This window comes from Strongylocentrotus purpuratus, unplaced genomic scaffold (genome assembly GCF_000002235.5).
Source record: "Strongylocentrotus purpuratus isolate Spur 01 unplaced genomic scaffold, Spur_5.0 spur5_scaffold_2, whole genome shotgun sequence".
In the NCBI taxonomy this organism is placed as follows: domain Eukaryota; kingdom Metazoa; phylum Echinodermata; class Echinoidea; order Camarodonta; family Strongylocentrotidae; genus Strongylocentrotus; species Strongylocentrotus purpuratus.
In genome coordinates, this window is record NW_022145605.1 from 12,746,585 (window position 1) to 12,764,001 (window position 17,417).

The following is a 17,417-nucleotide window of genomic DNA, read 5'->3' on the forward strand; positions in this document are numbered from 1 at the left end:
AGAAAAGGTATGCGTGACGTCACAATAAAAAAAAACGCATATTCTTGAACTACCGGTATGCGTTTTCCCAGCGAGCGCGTACATGATTTCAAATGCCTCTGCGCGGTCAACCCCCGCGGTGTCACGGCGCTCAAGCCATTAATATACAATTAACGCTGTGCAATAACTGCATTACACTAGCGCCAGCTAAACATTTTTACATCCTTCAATGTTTCATTTGAGCCGTGCAATTTTCTTTATTTCTTTTCGATCTGAATAAAGATGTGAATGTGAGTATAAGGTTCATGGGCATACTCGTGATATAGGCCCCGCAACTGTTTTGAATCGATTATAATTTTATACTAGACTTCTAACTTCAGCCCCGAAACTGTTTTGAATCGATTATAATTTTATACTAGACTTCTAACTTCAGCCAACTCACTATATATACTCGTGATCAAGGCCCCGCGCAACGGCATCGCGCGCACTTCAACAGTCAGCCCGCTGCACGCTCGCTAATGAGCATTTCGTGCGAGCGTTATCGTGCGATGGAAACAGCTCGATGAATAATATCCACAAACGAGAAGTTACGAGATCGTGCGAGAATACTGGAAGGGATGACGTAGACTCTATTTTCTCGCGCATGCTCAGTTTTTGAGCAGCCATGTTTGGGTAAGTCGATCTCCAGAAAATTTCCTTTCGAATGATATGAAATGTTGATATATTTCCGCAAAACTTACGGTTTTACAGCATCATGCAATGAAGCCTAATTTTGAGAAGTTTTCGTCCCTAGTTTTGTAACTAAAATTTGTTTTCGTGAACCTGACCCGTTCGAAACTAGAAAAAGATCATTTGATGTCGATATGTGTTCAGCAATGTCTGAAATTGCCAAATCTGTTGTCCAATTTGAGGTTCCTCAGCAGGAAATTAGTGAATTCTGCTTCCCAAATTCACGAGAAAATCATGTTTTCACCGGAAATACGTACTCGAAGTTGGGTGAACTGGCGCGAAATGGTCTAAAAATAGTAAAACGCGCGAATGGGCGTAGTGCATATCGATTGTATAGTGTTGTCCCACATATAGATTTTCATGGAGTCTTCAGTGCAATTGTTGGCTCAAAGACCGAAACTATTTCATTTTCTGTTGAATTTCAGTTTCCTCATGTGTTCAGGCATCAAATGGGACTGGGATTATTAGTAATAACGTTTTTAGATTGAATTCCAAATAGGATTTGATCTAGACTTCTATTAAAAGTCAAGATGAGTCAATGCTATTGCGTATTGACCAGTAGCACTGCACTGCATAGGCAGGATTGGAATAGACCTACATGAATAGTCGATACACTCGTAACACACAGAGATGCACACAATCATGCCGATGCGGCTGATCGAAAGTTTGACAGTGGACTCACAATTTGAATTTTTAAATAATTCTTTCTAACATCGGAAAGTTGAAAAAATTGTATTTTAATGCTATGTAGGTGTCATCAATCGTCACGAAAGTACCGATTTTGAGTGAAATCAGTTGAGGGTTGTACAGTGGTGTTTGAAATGTTGAGAATCAATAAGACAATAGCACAGCTTTTAATATACAGCCAGGATAGTAATGCACATATATGTGTGGTCTAGACTCTAGTCAGTCTAGACTTACATGGCTGCATTAGCCATTACGACCTTGGCTGTGTATTAAAAGCTGTTCTTTTGAATCTCAACATTTCAAACACCACTGTACAAAACTCAACTGATTTCACTTAAAATCGGTACTTAAGTGACAATTGATGACACCTAAATAGCAATAAAAAATTAAAAAATTCAACTCACCGATGTTAGAAAAATAATTAAAAAATTCAAATCGCATGTCTACCGTCAAACTTGCCGGTCAGCCACATCGTATTCATTGTGTGCATTTGTGTATATTGACTTTTACACAGACACATATTTCCCTAAATAAAAGTTAATGATTATCTGATTTGTGAAATGGGATTCCATGTTTTGCCCAGGGGTAGAGAACTAGTTCTTGCTAGCTTTTTTATTTGTTGAGAAAATCACTCTTGAATGTTTGATTTATTTCTTGTGTTCATTCTGTGTTTACTTACTTACTTACTTTACTTTGGTGTCGAGGCTTGAAGCTTCAGCTTATGTGCCCCTCTTTACTGCATTGGATTCGCGTTGGTATGGGTGGTATTTCAGCGGATGGTGCTTCCAATGATTTTCAAGTTCTGACTTGAATTTATTGATTGATTAGGCAATTGATGTGTTAATTGTTTTGTTTTTGGTTTTTTGGTTCCAGGCGCTGAGATGTACACAGGCCCTCATAGAAGTTGTGACCCCTAGCCCTCCTCTTCCAATTGACCCCCCCCCCCCCCCTGATCTTGACCTCAAGGATGCATCCTAGAAACAAGGTAAGTTGTGATTTAATTTATTCTATTCACCTGGGAATTTGTTTCCCTAAATAGCAGTCAGTGAAACTATAAAAAAATACACTTACATGTATGTTCTCCCATAGAATACAGTAGTGATTTCTTACATGATAAGGAAATCTTGATGCATAACTGTTTAATGTCATGTAGATTACTTTGTATATTCAAACAACCTGCGTTGTTCATTCACTGTCTAATGTTGATAATTTTGTTCCAGGTGCGGAGCTGTACACAGTCCTTCCTACAACTTGTAGAAGATCCCGCACAGGCTTCACAACCAGTCATATGACCCCTAGCCCTCTTCCAACTGATCGCCCCCTTGATCTTGACCTCAAGATGCCACCTGGAAACAAAGTAAGTTGTGATTTCATTTATTGCATTTACATGGAAATTTGTATCCCTAAAGAGCAGTCAGTGAAATTTCTGATAGGTGAAAAAAGTTCATTTATGTTCTCCCATAGGATAATATAGTAATTGCTCTCATTTCCTCTTCTAATACATGATTAGTAAATCTTGATGCATAACTGTTTAATGTTTAATGTCATGTAGATTGCTTTGTATATTAAAACAACCTGCGTTGTTCATTCATTGTCTAATGTTGATAATTTTGTTCCAGGTGCGGAGCTGTACACAGTCCTTCCTACAACTTGTAGAAGATCTCCCATAGGCTTCACAACCAGTCATGTGACCCCTAGCCCTCTTCCAACTGATTGCCCCCTTGATCTTGACCTCAAGATGCAACCTGGAAACAAAGTAAGTTGTGATTTCATTTATTTTATGTACATGGAAATTATAAAGTGCTTTCTCAAAGTAAATTCAAATTAAACTCATTTTGAATCACATTTTATTGTTTATTCTCGGAAAAAAACAAGATCCTGTTCATGAAAGTTACCATTTATTCAGTAATTATCTCCTCAATGAATGCTAACCACCATGGTAACATTATGGACTTCACGATAGCATGTTGTTTTGTGAATGTTGACATGACATGGGCGGAGCGAGGGACTGCACAACGGCTCAGCTGTCGACTTCCCTAGAGGGCAACATGGATTTCCCCAAATGGAGTCATTCTCGAGGGTAGTAGATGGCTGAGCTGTTTTCATGCATCGCAGCATCTCACTCCACCTGAGTGACATTAATAAATAGAAATCTTCTTCCTCAAGAACGAATAAGTGAATTCATAAAATAAAAATCTTCATTTTGTTTCCATTACTGGTATATAAACAGTGTTCCTAGGTTGTAATGTAACCAAAGCATTGTGAAAATACAGGAAAATTATTTTTATTTGAACTAATATTATTAATCTTGCTCAATATGAATGTCAACCGTTTGTCAAGTAAACTTTTGAAGTTGCAAGATGATCAATTAACGTTTTAATGATATATTAAGTCAGTTTTTCTTTGACTCTTATCTTATTTTCAGATTAAGCATTGTGATTTTATCACCATGAGGGATGAAGTAGAAAATTCAGCCTGTACATCACATCAATCGTTCTTGCTGCTGGGGTGAAGGATAAGTTGGCTCCTTGGCCCCATTTATGTACTATGAAATCTAATGCCCTTGTAGCTATCATTACGGAACGTAATACCGATATCTAAATGACAGACTGTATTTGTAGTGGTTGCAGAAAAAAATATGTTAGAAAATTGAAAAACCCAAAAGACACGTAAAAAAGAAAGAATTATTTTATTTCTGTTCCATTATGACCGTTGTGTTGATAAATTATTAAGAGATTGTGAATGTGAATTAGAATAATTCAATGCTGCATTTTCTGAAGAATGCACTTCAATTCCACCTACTATACCTTTATGCATGAAACATAGATTTGAATTGGCACATTTTGAGCAATCTAGAAGTTATCGTTCCTGTTCTGTTTGTGAAGCATTACTGACTTCTGATGACAAAACATATACCTGTAAAGATATTCCTGAAAGTGAATTGAAAAGATTGGGTGATATAAATGAAGACTTTTCAGGAACACAAGGTCACCATATATGTAGACCATGCTACATGTATTGTATAAAGAAAAGTAGTGCTAATAAAATGTCACTTAGAAGTATGGAAAATTCGCATCAGAGCTGTGTGCTTGCATCAGATTCGGACGAAGACTTTTTACTCAAAATTCTAAATGTTTATTTGTATATATGTAGACTGTGTCTTGAGGATGGTTATTTTTATTCATAACTGTTTATGAATATTTTTCTGATCTTGTCTCAAAAAGATGTTGTGATGCGCTACAGTATGACCGTGTAAATAAAAGTCCATTATTTGTAAAGGATAAGATTATATACCAGTTCGGTGAGCTTTTGATTGTACATAGAGATGCTGGTAGGAGGGGAATATCTTTTTACAGTGCAGAAATGTCTCATGATTATGTTATACGTTCATGGCATATTTCAGTTTCTAAATTGAGATCATTACAAATTGACAAGAATAGTGCCCAAGATGTGCCCGATAGACCATCCTTTTCCTCACAGTTTAGTTCACCTTCAGAGGTGAACATGCAGTTCCGAAATGTTGTCAATAACGGAAATGAATTTCTCTGTAAACAGGCGAAACACTTTAGTTGGAATATTTAACTAATCCTTTATCTGTCACTGATTTTAACTTTGACAATGTATGTTGCTTCTACCGGTAGTGATCATGTTCACCTTGCAGCCTGTGTTCTTTCAGCATTTCTTTCTTTTGCTAAATATAGAAAACCACTTACCAGTATGTATTCATCACATGTATGAATGCAAACCAGTGTTATGCACAATACTCTTTATCTGATTTAATGCTCCATTTTGTTTGTATTACATATTATATTCTTTTTTGTTATAATGTTGTATGTTGCACACTTACCGTATTCCTTGTACAGTCTTCTAATATATATTATGGCAGAATGTAGCATGTACATACATGAGCAACTTAAGTTATTCGTGTTATAACATTATTCATTGTAACTTAGGATTTTTGTATTTTCTGTGCTTTAGTGCCTTAAACTAGCCAGTACTGTGTGTGTGTCCCAGCTGGACTAGCTTATGAATAATAATATCTGCCAAAATATGTATTTTTTTAACCTTGCCAAGTTGTCTCTTGTATTCAAAGAGAAATAAAAAAATAAAAACAATTGTTCAAAAGAAACATCCCGTTTGTGTATATGCGTGAACTGTATGACTGATCAGAGGACTGTGTTTCTTTATTGAAGGCGTTACTTTGTTAACGGGAATGTCAACCTCAATCCTTTGCAGGACCAAATTCATGAGTGACTTCAGTTCGCCTTGTAAACAGAATGGCTTGAATATTGCTTTGTTTTTTGCCCTCCGAATTTCAAAGGTTTGAAGGGAAAATTGCCCCCGTGTATTTTTAACTTATTTATTTGTGTGTAGGGTCAATCACTGCATTGGACACCGACATGTTCACATATCATTTCTTGGGAAGAAAAAAACAACAATTAAGCAGAGAGATATTGGACTACATTCCTGGCGTATAGTCTATAGTATAAAGTGCAGTATTATGTTTTGCAACTTTGTACTAACAACTGTGAACTTCACCATACCACTAATAACCGTGAATAATAATGGGATTTTTATTTATTTTTTCTTTAGGTGATAAATTCGATGACAATTGCATTTTGCTCAAAATCGCCTACCCACACAGCTGAACTCGCTGATTCAGACATCGGTGAAGTCGTATAATTTCGTTACACAAATTTGTATGGGTGGGCGCATACTATTCTTCAAATTGAAATTTCTTGAAACGAACACTAAATTTTCCAAAATCAATCGTATCACTGCCCATAGTTAATCTTAGTAATCGATAAATACCAAGATAATTACATGAAATAGGGTTAAAATGTTGAAATAACGCCATTATTCGTGCCTAGAAAACAAACCGCGAAGTCACAAGTTCGTTCACCTTTGACGAATGGTCGTTCGGTAGGTGATCGGAAATCTTCGTATTCATGTCTCTTCTTAATGTGGAACTATTTTTTAAAACCGTGAACTTGACCCGTTCGAATCATCAAATAACCTGATCTTCACACCATACAAAGAATGATGTCTAAACTCTCCAAAAATATAAAGATTGATGAGGTTCCTACTCGTTTTATATGTTTTTTATGCATTCACTTTCATCATAAACTCGATGGAAATACGGAAAAAGTAAGCTTGTACTTGACAGGAAATATTTCATAAGGTAATGGAGTCCAGTTTATTTCTAATTCAGATTAATGAAAGAGCAGTTTCTTGTCTTCAATTTGACATATCGTTCATGCTAAATGATTAGCAAGAAACCATTTTGTGTAGGTGGAAACAAGTCGGTGTTTTCAAGCTCGTGTGCTCATTACGTATTCATATTGACCGCTGGGCTTGCATACGAGTACGATAAATACGGGCGGTTTTCGTGCAGCGGCGTACTGACTGTCAACACAGCCGCGGGGCCTGTATCACGACTATACTTATATACTCGTTATCGAGGCCCCGCGCTACGGCATCGCGCGCACTTCAACACAGCCGCGGGGCCTGTATCACGAGTATACTATAGCGAGTCTCCTATCCAACTCGCTATATATACTCGTGATATAGGCCCCGCGCAACGGCGTTGCATGTTCTACAGCACGGACATGGGGCCTGTATCACGACTATACTTTATACTCGTGAACAAGGCCCCATCCTATGCATTTTCAAGACGGACAGCACGGTAGTGGGGCTTGTTTCACCGCAGTATAATTAAGGGGGTGTTTTGAGGTTTAATGAATAAAGCTAGCAAATTATTAAAAAAGGTTACATTTAAATGATTAAATTTATCTTCTAGGGGTCTAGACCCTATTTTAATTTTTTTACTTTTTTAATATTTTTCCTTATTTAATTGTTTACCTTTTTAAAAATATTTTTCCTTTTTTAATATTTTCAGTTTATTTATTGTATTTTTTTTTGGGCCCCCCCCCCCACCCTCTCTTTAAATTTATCTTTTAGTTAAATATTTTTCCTTTTTTTGGGCCCCCCCCCCCCCGTGGCTACGTGCCTCCCCCTCCTCCTAATTTTTATTTTAAAAAAAAGTCCCTTTCAACCTCCTTTTTATCTCACTTTTATATCCCTTTTATTGCTGTCCGTCATGAAAATATTGGCTGAAGACTGAAGTTAGAAGTCTAAGATGATTTGTAATCGATTACAAGACGGGTAAGTTGCGGGGCCTATTTCACGATATTAGGCCCCGCAACTGTTTTGAATCGATTATAATTTTATACTAGACTTCTAACTTCAGCCCCGCAACTGTTTTGAATCGATTATAATTTTATACTAGACTTCTAACTTCAGCCAACTCACTATATATACTCGTGATCAAGGCCCCGCGCAACGGCATCGCGCGCACTTCAACACAGCCGCGGGGCCTGTATCACGACTATACTTATATACTCGTTATCGAGGCCCCGCGCTACGGCATCGCGCGCACTTCAACACAGCCGCGGGGCCTGTATCACGAGTATACTATAGCGAGTCTCCTATCCAACTCGCTATATATACTCGTGATATAGGCCCCGCGCAACGGCGTTGCATGTTCTACAACACGGACATGGGGCCTGTATCACGACTATACTTTATACTCGTGAACAAGGCCCCATCCTATGCATTTTCAAGACGGACAGCACGGTAGTGGGGCTTGTTTCACCGCAGTATAATTAAGGGGGTGTTTTGAGGTTTAATGAATAAAGCTAGCAAATTATTAAAAAGGGTTACATTTAAATGATTAAATTTATCTTCTAGGGGTCTAGACCCTATTTTAATTTTTTTACTTTTTTAATATTTTTCCTTATTTAATTGTTTACCTTTTTTAAAATATTTTTCCTTTTTTAATATTTTCAGTTTATTTATTATTGTATTTTTTTTTGGGCCCCCCCCACCCTCTCTTTAAATTTATCTTTTAGTTAAATATTTTTCCTTTTTTTGGGCCCCCCCCCCCCCCCCCCCCGTGGCTACGTGCCTCCCCCTCCTCCTAATTTTTATTTTTAAAAAAAAGTCCCTTTCAACCTCCTTTTTATCTCACTTTTATATCCCTTTTATTGCTGTCCGTCATGAAAATATTGGCTGAAGACTGAAGTTAGAAGTCTAAGATGATTTGTAATCGATTACAAGACGGGTAAGTTGCGGGGCCTATTTCACGATATTGCCGGTTCATGTTATTACAGAAGTGTACAAGGAATAATACAGATGGAAGGGATATAAAACAAATATAAAATGACTCATTCTCGGAACAAGCTAAAACTATTCGCACTCAGGAACATCATTAGTACTTTTCTCCCTCGGGCCGATGGCCCTCGGGAGAATAGTACTAGTTGATGTTCCTTCGATGCGAATAGTTTCAGCTAGATCCTCGAGTGTCATTGTATATTTGTATATTGCTTCAGATATGTGATACACCCTGTACAAATGTCACTGGACAGGAAAGCGAGTTGACATTGTGCCATATTGTTGATACACACTTAAAAATGAAGTGTTGAATAGAGCTCTTTCAAAAGTGCTGAAAAGGGAAAACGCTACTTTACCCGTTAAAAAGGTAGGAAAATGGCTACGTACGAGTCGCGCATGGTGAAAGTGTTGATTTGACTTTATCCCAAGACGAAAATCCAATTGAATCCCCATTGAATGTCCCCATTGAATCCAATTTGGAGTAAATGGAAAGTGAAACAATGGGTACCCATTGAAACCAATTGGCAATAGGTCCCCATTGAAACCAATGGGGACCAATTGCCAATTGGTTCCAATGGGGACCAATTGCCAATTGGTTTCAATGGGTACCCATTGTTTCACTTTCCATTTACTCCAAATTGCCAATTGGTATTGAATTGGGATTCAATGGGGGCATTCAATGGGGATTCAATTGGTAAATCGATCCAGTTAGAAGAACCAGTGATAAATTATTGATACTTCATAATCGATATTGGCAACTGTCCACCAATTAGGTATATTCCAATCTCATTTGCATTAACTTCATCACAAAGATCATTTGAAGTGAATTCAAGAGTTTCATTTACAGTGACATTAGCTCGTACAAATATATATACTAAATATGTATATTGTTTCTTGGTTAGTAATCATATAATCAATATATAAATCAATATATCTATTGCTAAAACGTGAATGTAATTGTAACATGATCAGACAAAATAATCTATTGGTTAATAATTGCTGAAGGAATAAAGAAATCACAAAATTGATGTGCATTGTCATAATTTGCTTAACAAATCATGATAAATTTATTTTTCTGTGACACGTGTAAAGTGATAATGAATATTCATGAGATGCCTAGATTTGTTGGTTTCAATGGGACCAATTGAAGTCCAAATTAAGGCCAATTGGTCCAATTGAAACCAATTGGGGACCCATTAAAGTCCAATGGGGCCAATGGGGCCAATCCGGACCAATTGAAACCAATTGGGGACCCATTAAAGTCTAATGGGGACTAGGCCAATGGGGCCAATGGGGGCAATTTGTCCAATGGGGCCAATCCGGACCAATTGAAACCAATTGGGGACCCATTAAAGTCTAATGGGGCCTAGGCCAATGGGGCCAATTTGTCCAATGGGGCCAATCTGGACCAATTGAAAACATCTGAGGTCCCATTGAAACCTGTTAAAACCTATTGAGACCAATTGAAACCAATTGAAACCAATTGAAATTTCAATTGGTGTTCAATTGGTTTCAATTGGATTTTCGTCTTGGGATTGCAATCTTGCTGGGTTAACAATTTCAAAAGTGTTGGGTCACATGAACAATTTGATTGGTCCAAGCTTTCAGTGACGTCAGCATCATAGCGTCGTCCACGCGTCACGGCCGGCGCGCGGCGTCTCCTGAGCTCATCGCCAACCTTTACGTGCGATGTCTTGATTTTATTAGTCCAAAATCATTCTACATCTTCCAGAAACAGGTAAGCCATACTCCATCCTTTGAAAATCTATTTCACTGATAATTAAAGACAATTTTGATTCGGAAATTGGTAATATATTTCGGAAATAGAAGTAAAAAACAGGACATTTCTGGATGTTTTCTTCAGCTATACGGCGGGTCTGTGCTATTGCATTCAAAGCTATGGAAGTGTATTGTATTACCGCCTAGCCTGGACCTAACACAGGTCCATAATTACCGGACAAGTTTTCTTTCATGTCACCTACATCATTGAAAATCAATTATTATTAACCGTATCAGACATCTGAGCAGGGCAATTTTAAAATGTTATTGCCCTCAAGGTTTGGATAAGCCAACAAAACTACAATATGATTGACCGCTCAGAAAAGTCAATGGGATTTTGTGTGTAATTTGCTGGTCAATACGGTTATACAGTAAACCAATTAACAAATATTTTAGCCCGATCTGAATAGTCAATGGCAAAATGCGTGTTAAACTAGTATACAAATATACAGTGCCTTGAGAGGTTCTGGTTAAAACTATGCGCAAGAGGTGACTCCAATCAAGGGTGTCGATTTGTATCCGTGGTTGGGGGGGATGATAGGTGCCAAAATATTTTCGGCAATGGATCAAAGCAACCAAAGTGGTAGAAGCGTGTGGCAAGTTGCACCCCTCCCAAGCGCGTAGCCAGGATTTAATTTAAGGGGGGGGCGGTAGTTAGCACACGAAGCGCGGTTCCTAGGGGGTTGGGTGCAGGGAGGGGGAGTCCCCCCCCCCCCCGCAAAGCGAGGAAGCTTTGACGTTTCACTAAATTATTAGAGAAAGAAGACGATTCGTTGGACCGTTCTCGACTCTTAATCCTTGTTTGAATTAAATTCTCCTTCCTCCGCGCGTAGCGCGGTAGCTCTGACGTTTCATTAGATTATTAAAGAAAGAAGACGATTCTATGTACCATTCTCGACTCTTATTCCTTGTTTGAATCAAGCTCCCCTTCCCCCGCGCGTAGCGCGGAAGCTCTGACGTTTCATTAGATTATTAAAGAAAGAAGACGATTCGATGTACCATTCTCGACTCTTAATCCTTGTTTGAATCAAGTTCCCCTTCCCCCGCGCGTAGCGCGGAAGCTCTGACGTTTCATTAGATTATTAAAGAAAGAAGACGATTCTATGTACCATTCTCGACTCTTAATCCTTGTCTGAATTCATTTTTACCCAATCCTGCGCGAAGCGCGGAAGCTTTCACATTTTATTACATTATTAGAGAAAGAAGACGATTTGTTGTATCGTGTCCTTCATGAATTCAGTTTCCCCCCTACCGCGCGAAGCGCGGAAGCTTTAATGTTTCAATAAATTATTACTCTTTATCTTTGTCTGTATTCACTTTCGCCCATTCCGCGCGTAGCGCGGAAGCTTTCACGTTTTATTAAATTATTAGTAAAAGAAGACGATTAGTTGTATCGTGTACTTTGACGTTTCATTTGATTATTACTCTTAATCCACGTCTGAATTCAGTTGCCCCCCTAACAGCTTTGCCCTGTTCGCTAAATTATTAGAGAAAGAAGACGATTCATTGTACTGTTCTCTATATTAATCCTTGTCTGAATTCAGTTTCCCAACTGAAAATAAGTTGTGACATAATAATCTTTCTCCAAAAATGAAAAATGTTTTAGGAAATATCAGGAAATAAAATGAGTGAAAAAAATAAAAATAAAGATACAATGACGTGAATTTTAAAAAGGGTGAACGGAAACAACATAACAACTAGTGAACTATTTTATAAGTCATACTAATGTCCGAAAATCTTTCTCTTTGTCTCCGATCTCATCACGAAATCGTCACAGAGTTCATCTATGTTTACACTGTCCAGGATTGTCTGATGTGCATTGCAGATTGCTACTTTTGTGCTTCGCGCTTAACATTTAGCTCGTTGCTTTTGATGCTGCGTCTTTGCATTTGGCGCACTGCATTTCTATGATATGCTGTTGATTGAACAAATTGAATAAATTCATCAATTCCTGATGAAGCCGTATGAGCGAGAATTCAATTTATTCTTGTCTCATATACGGTTGTCTTATTAACTTCGTATATAATGTATGTATTATGAAAATGAGATAGCAAAATGTGTATATTGATGGTCATCTTGCGAGTAATAACAATTAACTACTCTCATCGGACTCTCATCATTAATTTTTCTCTCCATTTAAAAAAATAATTTTATGGTGAATTATTGGGGGGGATGATTGTACAGGCCATCCCCCCCACCTGAAATATTGGGGGGGATATATCCCCCCCATCCCCCCCGGGATCGACACCCATGACTCCAATAGTACTATTTGCTGAGGGGCGCAGCCCCGAAGCAAATGGTACTTTTGGAGTCACCGAGGCCCATAGTTTAACCAGTACCTCGAATAGAAGGCATGGTATATTTGTTTTATATCCTGCATCAAAAATTTATTAAAAAAAAAAAATAAAAAAAAAAAAAAACTTTTTGGGAAAAAAAAATTAGAACAAAAAAAATGTCAATTTTTATGTAAGAAGATTTAAAATATTTTATTTTCATTAAATTAAGATTTGAAAAAAAAATTGATTCAATTAAAAAAAAAAATTCACATTATTTTTTCAACTCCCAAATAGTAAACCAAAATAGTACTCTCATATAGTACTTTCTAAAAATAGGTCAAATATTTCTGGTCATGTGACGAGCTCTCAACCAATCAAAAGCCAACACATTTTTGATGCAGGATATGAGCAATATAGAGCCAGTTGTAATTTACATCGCGCATCAGCTACTGTAATTTACATCGCGCATCGCGTATAAGAAAATGCGCACTTTGCGCGAACTCTATTGTGACGTAACAATCACTCCCTAGGCACACTGTTTGCAGTGTATCGAAAATCTGTCAAACACTGGATGCACAGTGCTGGTTTGACAATGTTTTTGCAACTTCTAATGCTAGGAAACCCTGTGTAGCCTACATAATTTAAGAGTATAAGATAGTAAGAGTTTCTTGTTTGCTCTAGATGTCTGATGTGGTTAATAATAGTAATATTGACTGCCTAATTCAGGGCAATACGACTTGTCATATATCACCCTCACCTTCTGTTCGGGCGATATATGTCGTATTGCCCAGAAGGCAGTCAATATTACTTAAATATTGCTTTGGCAATTTGCCAACCCTTGTCATTTGTTCAAACTAATTGTCTGTCCTAGAGCAACTTTTGCAGATTGTATCTTAACTTTATAATTTTTGCTTGATTGTTATATTCAAGGGGAGATGTCACTATGCTTTCCTGGGTGCTGTGTACCTCCTTCCATCTAAGCAGCAAAAAGGACATCCTTGGCTGATGCAGTGCAGTACTTCCTGGTGAAAAGACCGGTATGTTTGCAATGTGCATGTAGTCTTATTCCAATCTTCTATGAGGAGTGAAGGATGTTAAGTAATCATTCTATCATGCGCGATGAATTCATGAAATGGTTTCATTTTTATGAGCTCTTCTATCATTTCTTTTTTGTCTTCAAATTTCTGTAAATTGTTTATAGTCCACCTGTTCTTCATGAGATTTCCATACATTAACAATAACAATCAATTATGTATAATTTTCTTTTATTGTGATGCTAAAATGGACTTTCCTGTTGCATCCATTAAAGCAACAATAAATACTCTCGAAAATACATACAATTCAGTATTTCTTGTCTTTGAATTTAGATTGTGCTTTGACAGAAAAACATTTTCAACAAATCGTCACAAAATAATTTAGAAGAAATCTGCATATTATTTGCACATTTGTAAATATTTGAACCTTGGAGAAGGCCTGCCAATACTAAAATGATGTTCATTTTTATTTCTCATCCAGCCTGGCACCAGCGTGGAATCCTTCATCAGAGAGCAACGCAAGGATGGAAAACTCAAAAGGAGCCAACCGTACCTGCTGGGAACGGGAAGTCATCGTCTACCAACCCAGTTCTTTGTCATCATTGACGAGGAGGCAATCCCCTGCTGTGGAGACATCACCTCAGCTGTGGACGTACTGTACAAGCTGCACTTTGTCTTCAATATCGAATACGCCACCGAATTGAAGGCATTCTATGCATTTCTTGACCTCTTTGTATACGAGGTTGGTTTGCCAAAAATTGTTATCTCAGCTTGTGCCAAAGAGCTAATGGCAAGCATCAAGGCTCTTTCCAACAAATAGCTGCCAATCAATTGACGAGGTATACAGTGCATATCCAAAAAAAGTTTACCCAACCTTGGTAGCTTCATATAAAAAAGTTACAATCTTTGTGGTCATTAAAGGAGAATTAACCTCAAAAAACATTTATCTTTGACCAGATAGACAATTCTGAGCCCTTTCTGGAAAGCCTAGGACATTGAATGTTTTATAAGAGCATTACGTGAGCTATGATGGTACATGTAATGCACAAAGGGAAACATTTGTTTATTTTTTTCACAGGCACACACAAAGACTCCGAAATTCTGCAATGAGTTGGACCTAGACAGGTTTAGACTTCTAATTCTCTGTTCACGAATTTGGCGTCATTTGTATGGTAGATTATCAGTAGGGGTGCACGCTCAACTTGGGAGAATCTCTCCTAAATTGGAGGTCAAAATTTGGTTCTAAACAAGAGATTCTCTCCCAAATTGGAGAGCACTTTTTCATAAAGCATTGTGTCGGTCTAGGGTTACATTTGCCGGTGATGAAAATGTGTTCATTGGATTCTTCGACTCAAATTATCTTGTCTCACTGTCTACTTCAAAATGTCACCGTCTACTACTTGAGTAATTTAAGATTTGCTATGTTAATCCCCAGAGTCCGTGCATAGACTTACATGTTAAAGGGGGCAATTAATTTTGTGAAGGATATTTTCATCATCATTTTTGTTAATTAGCTGCATGATAATGAAGTTTTTATTTACAATTATTCATCAAATTGTAATCATTAATTAATAAATCAATCATCAGTACAAAAAATAGCCAAATCATCAATGAATTTATGAATTAATGAGAATTATGATTTATCTACTAAACATATGAAAAATTCAGTTTCTGAGTCATTTGTAAGTTTTCACTAGTCTAATCTGAAGATTATCATCTTAGATAATATGTTTGTCAATTTCTAAATGTTGTGGAAACCTAAAGTAGACTACATCTCTTAATAAATGAGATTGTTCTAAAATGTCAGCTGTAAATTTATCTATCTGCATCCTGATATGACAACATTATTGTAATTCTGTTACAAAACTTACAATGTAAATTTGATATTTGCAGTTAAAATATTGCACCACAATTCATTTGTTCATTTATGAAAGAAAAATAAATAATTTCAGAACTTTTGAATATGCTCATTGTAAAGCAATTGCTAATATAACTATATCAAACTTTGGTTTCAAACAAGAGATTCTCTCCCAAATGGGAGAGCACTTTTTCATAAAGCATTGTGCCGGTCTAGGGGTACATTTGCCGGTGATGAAAATGTGTTCATTGGATTCCTCGACTCAAACTATCTTGTCTCACTGTCTACTTCAGAATTTCACCGTCTACTACTTGAGTAATTTAAGGTTTGCTATTTTAATCCCCAGAGCCCGCGCATAGACTGACATGTTATAGGGGGCAATTAATTTTGTGCAAGATATGTTCATTATCATTTTTGTTAATTAGCTGCATGATAATGAAGTTTTTATTTACAATTATTTATCAAATTGTAATCATTAATTAATAAATCAATCATCAGTACAAAAAATAGCCAAATCATCAATGAATTTATGAATTAATGAGAATTATGATTTATCTACTAAACATATGAAAAATGTGTAAGTTTTCACTATTTTAAACTGAAGTTTATCATCTTAGATAATATGTTTGTCAATTTCTAAGTGTTGTGGAAACCTATATTAATTAGACTACATCTTATTTAATGAGATTGTTCTAAAATGTCAGCTGTAAATGTATCTATCTGTATCCTGATATGACAACATTATTGTAATTCTGTTACAAAACTTACAATGTAATTTTGATATTTGCAGTTAAAATTTTGCACCAATATTCATTTGTACATTTGTGAAAGAAAAATAAATAATTTCAGAACTTTTGATCTGCTCATTGTAAAGCAATTGCTATACAACTATATATTTTGTTTTGTTTGTGTGTGTGTGTGTGTGTGCGTGCGTACGTACGTGTGTGTGCGCGTATGTGTGTCTGTGTGTTCTCATCACCATTTCCAGCCCTTTGAAAGGGTCTTTCAACACTTTAATATGGTCAAAACCGCATTCAATATGTCATTTTACCCCATTGAAAAGGGTATAAATTAAGCACATTCAACACTTTCTCCAGCACTTTAATAGGGTTGCATTTTCAAAATTTTAATAACGTCAGAATCACATTTAACAGGGTAATTTACCCCATTCCGAAAAGGGTACAATCCAGCGTTTTTTTCAGCACTATTATAGTGCTGTATATTTAACATTTTCAAAAAGGGTAAAACAGCATTTAAGACGCTGTCACTCCTCGCCCCTTTTTAAAATGGTGAATCCAGCACTGAAAAGGGTGGATCCAACATTTCATTTTTAAGAGTGTATCAGGTATATGTTACAAGAAAATTGTGAGAACAGTCATAGGCAATTATAATCATTATAACCAAGTACATTAATATCCTAATAGTCATGGTAATAGAAATTATTTATTTAATGTTACAAACTATAAGTTGTGGAATACATTAATTTTTCAATTGATAGTTTTAATAAATAATTGTTTATAGATTAATTACTTTTATCAATAAATCAAAGATATAAGCACCTACATGTACATGTAGGTATTATGTTTGGTTATTCATAGTAGGCCTATAAGAATCTAACATTTCTAAATAACCCAATAGTAAAGAAAAGCCATCTTTCTATAGATAATAATGATAATAATGTCTTTTCAAGCAGAATAAAAGCAAGTGTCATATCCGTCAATTTACAGTGCACTTTTAAAATTAATTTCCTGCGACTTTTGACAAAACTTAAATATTTCTAAAAAATATAATGCTAAATACTATTTGTTGGATACATGCTTTTAAAACACGCTTTTATATGAATCCATATCATTATGACACCATAGTCATTCTATTCACAGGTATTTATTTCCTCATCAGCAT

General features: G+C 36.5%; 2 long non-coding RNA genes across 2 annotated transcripts; both read left to right on the forward strand.

Moving 5' to 3' along the window:
- The first annotated feature begins 496 nt into the window (after positions 1-496).
- Positions 497-5,524, forward strand: LOC115926668. The gene is made up of 5 exons (XR_004065202.1): positions 497-651; positions 2,269-2,380; positions 2,616-2,752; positions 3,015-3,151; positions 3,821-5,524. It is a non-coding gene; the product is annotated as an uncharacterized LOC115926668 (long non-coding RNA).
- Positions 5,525-10,197: 4,673 nt separating this feature from the next.
- Positions 10,198-16,392, forward strand: LOC105440637. Its single transcript, XR_004065203.1, has 3 exons — positions 10,198-10,306; positions 13,554-13,660; positions 14,139-16,392. It is a non-coding gene; the product is annotated as an uncharacterized LOC105440637 (long non-coding RNA).
- Positions 16,393-17,417: the final 1,025 nt, after the last annotated feature.